This window comes from Notolepis coatsorum, assembly GCF_963971535.1.
Source record: "Notolepis coatsorum genome assembly, chromosome: 1".
In the NCBI taxonomy this organism is placed as follows: Eukaryota; Metazoa; Chordata; class Actinopteri; order Aulopiformes; family Paralepididae; genus Notolepis; species Notolepis coatsorum.
Genome location: NC_140165.1, coordinates 6,354,225 through 6,363,046, shown reverse-complemented (window position 1 = coordinate 6,363,046; position 8,822 = coordinate 6,354,225).

Sequence of the window (8,822 nt, the reverse complement as noted above, 5' to 3'; positions counted from 1 at the left end):
AAGTAACTAGGTTACGAAGTCGTCGTCATCCCCCTGCTGCTGCCACAACATAAGAATGACAACAGTTTTTTTTCTCTCTCTCACTCTCACTCTCGCACTCTCTCTCTCAAATAGCCAAATTACACGATAAAACGAACTGGATAGTTGATTTAACTTTATGCTGAAGCCATTCTAAAAGCTATAAACGTAAACATGTGTGTGTGGCTGTGTGCGTGCGTGCGCGAGCGCACGTCCCATCTCCGGTCTAGCTGACTGTACCCCTGGCTCTCTTATCGTCAGCATTATGAGATAGTAACTAAATAGTAACGCTGCACAGCCACTTGGAAAAGTAACTGTAATCCGATTACTGGCTTGTAAAATGTAAGTAAATTAGATTACTATTTACTGAAAAAGTTATCAGATTAGAGTTACTTAGTAACTAGTTACTGGCATCACTGCTTGACACATATCATGAGGATAATGAGCTAAACACTTTTGTGCCTATAGATACATTATTTATTCCGCTTTGGAATATCCACACTAGCTAACATCTTTATCACGAATTTCAGCGACAGTAAATGAAGAGACAATGGCAGAAGTGGGTGGGGCCTATATGGCCCTGTCCACACGAGTGCTGGATTTAATGTAACCGAAGTTTGAAAAAAATAAACCTCTGTCCACACAGGTGAACAACCGCATATAATTGCGTACCCACCGCAGCTGGAAAAACCAGCAACCGTACAATGCCAAAACAGTAGGCGGCGATGTTGTTCAGACATGAAGGCCATTTCAACCAATCAGAAAAGGTTGAACGCTCACTAAACTTCCTGTTTAGAAACACCATAGCCATCATTTTGCCAACGGAACATATATTTTCAGCAAAGAAAGAAACTGCAATAAAAGTGCAATAAACAAACTAATACATTCACTGTGTGTTCTGCCTCTCATTTGTTGATGAAACAAAACCATCAGCAACACAATTTACCACCAAGAGCGGATAGTTTAGTCTCACAAAAGACCGCCGGTGTTGTTAGCTACATGCTAATGTGAATGGCTATATCTATGTATAGTATATTGTTATGGTTTGTAACCGACCCCAATCGCACAACACAAGACAGGTATGATGGTTTGCCAAGAAACAGATATTTATTTAGAACAGGGAAAAAGGGCACTGTCCCTTTAAGGGAGAAAACACAAAACACTGGAATAACACAAGAGGGGAAGGTAAAGTGCCTTTAAGAGGCGGGCAGGAAAAGGGAACACTATGGGAAGGTAAGGGAACGCCTAAGGGAAGGTTAAGGGAACGCCTAGGGAACAGAGGAACTAGAGACTAGGAGAACTAGGGATAAGGAACTAGGTGGAACTAGAAGGGGAGAACTTGGGACCAGGAACTAGGTGGAACTAGAAAGGGAGAACTAGGGGCAGAGGGGACTGAGGCCCGCGGAGGCGGGCTGGGGAACAGGGAGGAACTGGGGACAGAGAACCGCGGAGGCGGGCTGGGGACAGGGAGGAACTGGGGACTGGTGGGAAAACATCTGGGCCGCTCTGCAGAACAGAGGAGAGGGTTAATATTCAAAGGGAACAAACAGAGCAGATGCAGAACAGTCCAAATAACAAAGTAACAAAGTAAATACTATCTTCGTGTGAATAAACACACAGTGGGAGATGAAATGTCCAAAATAATATCCACGAGAGAACAAAACAGAGTGGGAGATGAAATGTCCAAACTAATAACTAAGAGAGAGCTAACGGAGGCAATACGCTGGGTGAGTGACATCACAATCAAAACTCACCCAGGCGTATGCGTAATGGTACAGGAACAGCAGCGGGACGAGGGCAAGGGGCATTACGCTGAGTGAGTGACATCACAATCAAAACTCACCCAGGCGTATGCGTAAAGGTACAGGGACAGCAGCGGGAACGGGGGCAAGGGCACTACGCTGAGTGAGTGACATCACAATCTAAACTCACCCAGGCGTATGCGTAAAGGTACAGGGACAGCAGCGGGAACGGGGGCAAGGGCACTACGCTGAGTGAGTGACATCACAATCAAAACTCACCCAGGCGTATGCGTAAAGGTACAGGGACAGCAGCGGGAACGGGGGCAAGGGCACTACGCTGAGTGAGTGACATCACAATCAAAACTCACCCAGGCGTATGCGTAAAGGTACAGGGACAGCAACGGGAACGGGGGCAAGAGGCATTACGCTGAGTGAGTGACATCACAATCAAAACTCACCCAGGCGTATGCGTAAAGGTACAGGGACAGCAACGGGGCGAGGGCATCGCCACCGGGTGGCTGGCTGTCCGAGCCGAGGGACAGAGTGCTGGAACAGTGGCGGTGGCGAGGGTGTCGTCCACCGGGTAGCCGACTGTCGGAGCCGAGGAACAGAGTGCTGGAACAGTGGCGGTGGCGAGGGTGTCGTCCACCGGGTAGCCGCTGTCGGAGCCGAGGAACAGAGTGGCGCGCCACACCTTGGTGTGCGCGTCGGAACAGAGAGCTGGAACAGTGGCGGTGGCGAGGGTGTCGTCCACCGGGTAGCCGCTGTCGGAGCCGAGGAACAGAGTGCGCGCCACACCTTGGTGTGCGCGTCGGAACAGTGGCGGTGGCGAGGGTGTCGTCCACCGGGTAGCCGCTGTCGGAGCCGAGGAACAGAGTGCGCGCCACACCTTGGTGTGCGCGTCGGAACAGTGGCGGTGGCGAGGGTGTCGTCCACCGGGTAGCCGCTGTCGGAGCCGAGGAACAGAGTGCGCGCCACACCTTGGTGTGCGCGTCGGAACCGAGAGACGCCTCGGGGTGCGTCTGCGAGGAGGAGTGTGCCAAGCACGAAGGTCTGGAAGATGCGCGTCGGCGCGCTGAGGTCTGGAGAGCGTGCCAAGCTCGAAGGTCTGGAAGATGCGCGTCTGTGCGCTGGTACGGAGGAGCGTGCCAAGCTCGAGGGTCTGGAAGATGCGCGTCAGTGCGCTGGTACGGAGGAGCGTGCCAAGCTCGAAGGTCTGGAAGATGCGCGTCTGTGCGCTGGTACGGAGGAGCGTGCCAAGCTCGAAGGTCTGAAGTGGAACACTGGAATACCTCCCGTAGAGGATTAGAGAGCGCAGTACAGTGTCTCCCTCCAGGCAAACGGCGGCAGGTGGCGAAGGCTTGAGCGCATCTGGCGCGCTGGTCTGGAGTGGAACACTGGAATACCTCCCGTAGAGAATTAGAGAGCGCAGTACAATGTCTCCCTCCAGGCAAACGGCGACAGGTGGCCAAAGCCCTTGAAGATGCGCGTTGCGCGCTGGTGACTGGAGAGCGTGCCAAGCCCGAGGGTCCGGGAGATGCGTGTTGGTCTAGATGTGCGTCAGGACGAACAGCTGCGCTGGGGTCTGCAGTGGAACGCTGGGGTGCCTCCCGTGGAAGTTACAGGGAGCGCAGAACAGTCTCCTCCACAGGCTACGGCGACAGCAGACGAAGGCTGGAGCAAACATCTCAAGGCTGGAGAGATCCATCTTACAGCATTGGTAGACCAGAGGATCTCCCGAAAGAGTCTAGATGTTAGAGAATATGACTCAGCATGAATACAACACGACCCCACGCCAAAACGAGGGGAAGCGCCCTGGTATTTAAAGCCCACAGGGGGACTAATTAGCCTGCCACCACAGGTGCGAGAGATAATAGAATATCAAACAGGTGTGGCCACTAAGGGTAAGGAACGAGAGGGTGGGGGCTAGAGAGAGTGAGTAGGGAATTCCTAACAGTAGGCTTAAAGAAGACAGAGAAAAGGTAGTGAGCAGCGGGCAAAACCTCACAGTATATAGCTTAAATGCTAATGTAATGTGGTAACGTTACCGCTATGAATGGATGCAAACGTTATTTAACACATTGCAGAATGGGTACAATACAATACGGCTCAATACAAACAATTGTTAAGGGGATGCAGTCTGGACTGGGTTCCTTATAACAATAACTTGACAACACATGAGTTTAGTTTAGCCGCAGCTACATGTTTACTCTGAGCATCAGATCAGGAATGCGACAACAGACATCAGTCGATCACAACACTCTTCAACACAGACGATACGTTTCGAACAAAAGTTTGTTACAATCATTTTCATATAACGCTACTTGGGACAGCTCTGCTGTAAACACTGGTGTAGCTGGCTCTGCTCTAATCGCTCTACCCCGCGCTCGGTTGCTAACTTGCTATTGTTTGACAGTCTGCCGTGAACATGGGAAATAATTGCGACAGCTCTGCTGTAAACACTGGGAATAACCTCGGTTGCTATGCCCACACGCAACTGCAAAACCGCACAACTCCACCCTGGGCTCCGGTTTTCAAGACCGCGGTTGCAGTGTAGCAAATCCCCGGTTGTGTGTGGCCGAACAGTGCAACTGCGCACATACAATCATGGTTATATTAAATCCAGCGCTCGTGTGGACAGGGCCTAAATCTACCAATCAACCAAAGGAGAATCACTGTCCCTGGCCACGGGGCTTCAGGCAGGGCTGCTCTGTCTGTCCGCTCTCTTTTACACAGTTCTCTGAATTCAAGATAGTCAGGTAAGCGCGCCACCGGTAGCACCTTCAGATGAAACAATTCTGCTCTACTTGTACTAATTAACTAATTACTAATAGTCTTTTTGGGGAATTCATTCCTGAGAATTCTTAGAATGTTACCAGTCAATAGCGTAGGTGTAGATACATTTAGTTTATTCATTCTCATATTTTTATATTCAAAGTTAATTATATGGTTTACCCTGTTTATTTTTCTCATATTATATTATATTACAGATACAATTGTATTGCCTATATTTATGTCTTTCTACTGTTACCCTGCCCATACATGTACCTCCCCTCCCCCTCCCCCATGCCGCTATGACGCCCAAATTCACCCACGGGGATAAAAAGAGGAATATCTTATCTTATCTCAGCCATTGTGACATCATGTATCATTAGAACATTCAGTTCCCAACATTCCAATCTCCGGCGAGAAAGATTGTACACCTGGGTGGGTTGATACTACCTTGCGCTTCTCCCTGTTGACACCAACACCAAGAGTGCGGACAGACTACAGAACAGAAAACAGAATACATGACGAGGAGGGATCCTCAAACTGTTAAAACGCTTGCTTGTACATAGCCTACCACTGTTCAAGGTATGTTTACTGACACGAACAGCTAATACAAGCAAGGAGGAATAGCGCATAAATATTGCAGTGGGTACGGCGTGTACCGCAGGCGTGCCTCCAGTCACTCTTTGTATACCTCAAGTGGAAAGTGGCACCCAAACAATGAACTGTACAGCGGATCGATCCTGTACTGTACTCTACTTGAGTGGAGTTGTAATTCGATGAATTGAGGTGCTTAATTGATAAAGCGTGAGGCCGTCTCAAAGGACACTCTTGACATTCTCTCTCCTTATCGAGTTTCTATGAATGTTGTATGAAAGTGAAGGGAACAAAGGCTGCGGAGAACTAATAACTGGAGATTCTCCGCTGAGCCCTGAGATTCCAACATTCAACATTCTCAAGCATGAAGTGGTTCGATAGGAGAGCGTAACCTTTGAACATGAAAAATGTTTGACATGAGAGGGATGTTGGACTCAAAACAACCTGCTTGAATAAGGGCTCAAAAACACACCGTTAAATGTACAATATGTCATTTTCTGCCGCTAGGGGTCTCAATAACAACAATAACAAGAGGGGGCCTTTGATGACGTTGTGAAGGGGCGTGGGATCATGGAAGTCGTCATCTAACACTGTTCAAATGCACTTTTCTTTTCAGATTGAGAATTCTAGAATTAGCCTGACATGATTCGAGAGCTACTGGCAGACTGGGGTACGTCACCCAAACCTCTGTATTAATCACACATAGTTGATACGTAGCTCAAGAGTGTTATCACAGTAAAGCTAATGCTAACCGCTTCATAAGTAAGTGAATTAGAATAATACAATTCAAAAAGTTTAAATCATATATTCATAGTTTCATTACACACAGAGTGACATATTATTTCAAGCTTTTATGTCTTTCAATGTTGATGATTATGGCTACAGCTAATGAAAACCCCAAATTCAGTATCTGCGAACATTTTAATATTACATAAAACCAATACAGATGGAGGCAACCAATATATTCCCTCAATATTCAAATTTATTGAGATGCACCTGTAATTAAATAAAAAGTTTCTTAGGGTGTGAACATTGTTGGAAAACATTTGGGATGATGTAAGTACACAACTCAACTAAATATATATATAACGTAGGTCTGGTCGTTTTTAGACATTTGAATGCGGAAATGTTTCATCCGCTTCCCCCCTGAAAGTGACTCCCATCACTGAGACGTCCAACCGAAACATGACCTCCACGTGAGAGTCTGATTGACAGGGTGCGTTTGATTGACAGGGTGAGAGTCTACACGCTGTCTGGCGCGGAATCAGAGACGTCTCTCCCACGGCCAAGGCTACAGTATTTCTACTGCCATCTTTAACCTTCGACCTGGCAGACATGGCCTCGACGGTGTCCGTAAGCCTATCGCTCCTTCTAGGGTTATCAATCACACGTGACGAGACAGACTTCATTTAGGATGCATTCGCAACGACGAGGGAGGTGTCCTGTCCCCTAATGTCCTGACCACAGTTGCAGCAGGTAGGGGAGGGGCTCTAAAACAACATTCGCTGTTAGCTGGGGGGTGGGGGTTGGGAGGGTGAGACAGCAACATCCTGGTGGCCCCCCCCCCCAGCCACAGTAGCTCCGCTGCCATGTTTGGCGCGAGCATCCGCAGGAGGTGGGGGGGGGGGGGAGTCTCACTGCAAAGTCTTATCAGCATCTCTCCGGTTCGACCTTGGTGAGTCGTCCGGAATTTGTTTTGGCCGGCTGGCAACATTTCTTCCAGCCATACGTCGATTTAAATTTGATTTTGAGTAGAGTGAATTATAACTCCATTGATTTGAGTGGAGTGTGTTTGAACAACTCCGTCCAAATGAGTGAATGCGCTAGTCCAAATGTCTTAGTCAGTTCATTTTGGTAGGTCCTTGTACCTAAAGTACTTGTGAACCACAAGAGAAAGGTACATAATGTACGATATAGCCATATGTAATGACTTAAACTAACAATAACCTTAACCCTATACCTAACCTAACCACACCACTGTGTGCTCACGCGACGGGTTTGGCGTGAGCTAGAAGAAACGAGCTCTGCTGCCGTCTCGTGACCGCAGAATAGAGGCTTACCGGAAGGGCTCTCTGGTAATCGAGGCGTGCGGAATATCCCATCTCTTTCCATCTGCGGCCAGAGTTCATAAAATATTTATTTTTTTACTTAGGATGTCATCAGTAGTCAACACACTAATAACAGTGAATATATTAATTTGAAAAACAAACTTACGTTCCGGCAATTGGAGAAAGCGCGACAGGCACGAGGCCTTGGATGTACGCCGTGATGAAGCTGCTCTGTTCGAGGCTGATTCTATGAGTCGCCGCGACACATTGTATTGTTTTGCTGGAGTGAAAATATTCACCAAAATTACAGCTAAAATATTTCACAAACACTAGAAACAGTTGGAAACTGAACGAATCCTATAATATTTCCAACAACGATGCTGTTCTTACAGTATCCGTACTTACAAATGGTTGCTTCACATTGCTTCACATTACATTGCTTCAAGATGCAGAGCGAGACTGAGCGAGTCTCTATCCCGGCGTGTGTTTAGAAAAAGCCCTGCTGCCTCTATTGGTCGCTCAAAATGTCCATCTCGCCGCTTAGACCAATCCTATTAAGCCATCCCTGGGACTTACAGAACGAGAGTAGCATGCTCTTAACCGTACAGTCCTTCCCGTCCGAATGCTGTCAAAATGGCGTGACGCCAGTTGGAGTGACAGGAGTGACACCGTTGTCGGCGCCGACAGAATCGGTTCCCAGGGTACTAACCATAACTTTCAATCTTAACGTTAAAATGAACGATATTTCGGTCTCAAGACATATAGACAGGTTTCTCAAAAAGGAACGTAATCCTGGTCAGCACAACGGGGCAGATTGCAATAAATGTTCATTTGTTAGCCATGCTAGTGACTTAAACAATCAATCCATACCAAAGCTAGATACAGCTAGATACAGAAAGACTCTCACTCACAGCCATGCTGGTTTGGCTAAATTACATCATCCATTTTCATTTGAAACTACTTTTAGTCAGGGGAGTGCCATGGTTTCTCCATAGAGCTCTGTTGTACTTTCAGTCAGGGGAGTGCCATGGTTTCTCCATAGAGCCCTGTTGTACTTTCAGTCAGGGGAGTGCCATGGTTTCTCCATAGAGCTCTGTTGTACTTTCAGTCAGGGGAGTGCCATGGTTTCTCCATAGAGCCCTGTTGTACTTTCAGTCAGGGGAGTGCCATGGTTTCTCCATAGAGCTCTGTTGTACTTTCAGTCAGGGGAGTGCCATGGTTTCTCCATAGATCTCCATTGTACTTTCAGTCAGGGGAGTGCCATGGTTTCTCCATAGAGCCCTGTTGTACTTTCAGTCAGGGGAGTGCCATGGTTTCTCCATAGAGCTCCATTATACTTTCAGTCAGGGGAGTGCCATGGTTTCTCCATAGAGCCCTGCTGTACTTTCAGTCAGGGGAGTGCCATGGTTTCTCCATAGAGCCCTGCTGTACTTTCAGTCAGGGGAGTGCCATGGTTTCTCCATAGAGCCATGCTGTACTTTCAGTCAGGGGAGTGCCATGGTTTCTCCATAGATCTCCATCGTACTTTCAGTCAGGGGAGTGCCATAGTTTCTCCATAGATCTCCATAGTACTTTCAGTCAGGGGAGTGCCATGGTTTGTCCATAGATCTCCATAGTACTTTCAGTCAGGGGAGTGCCATGGTTTGTC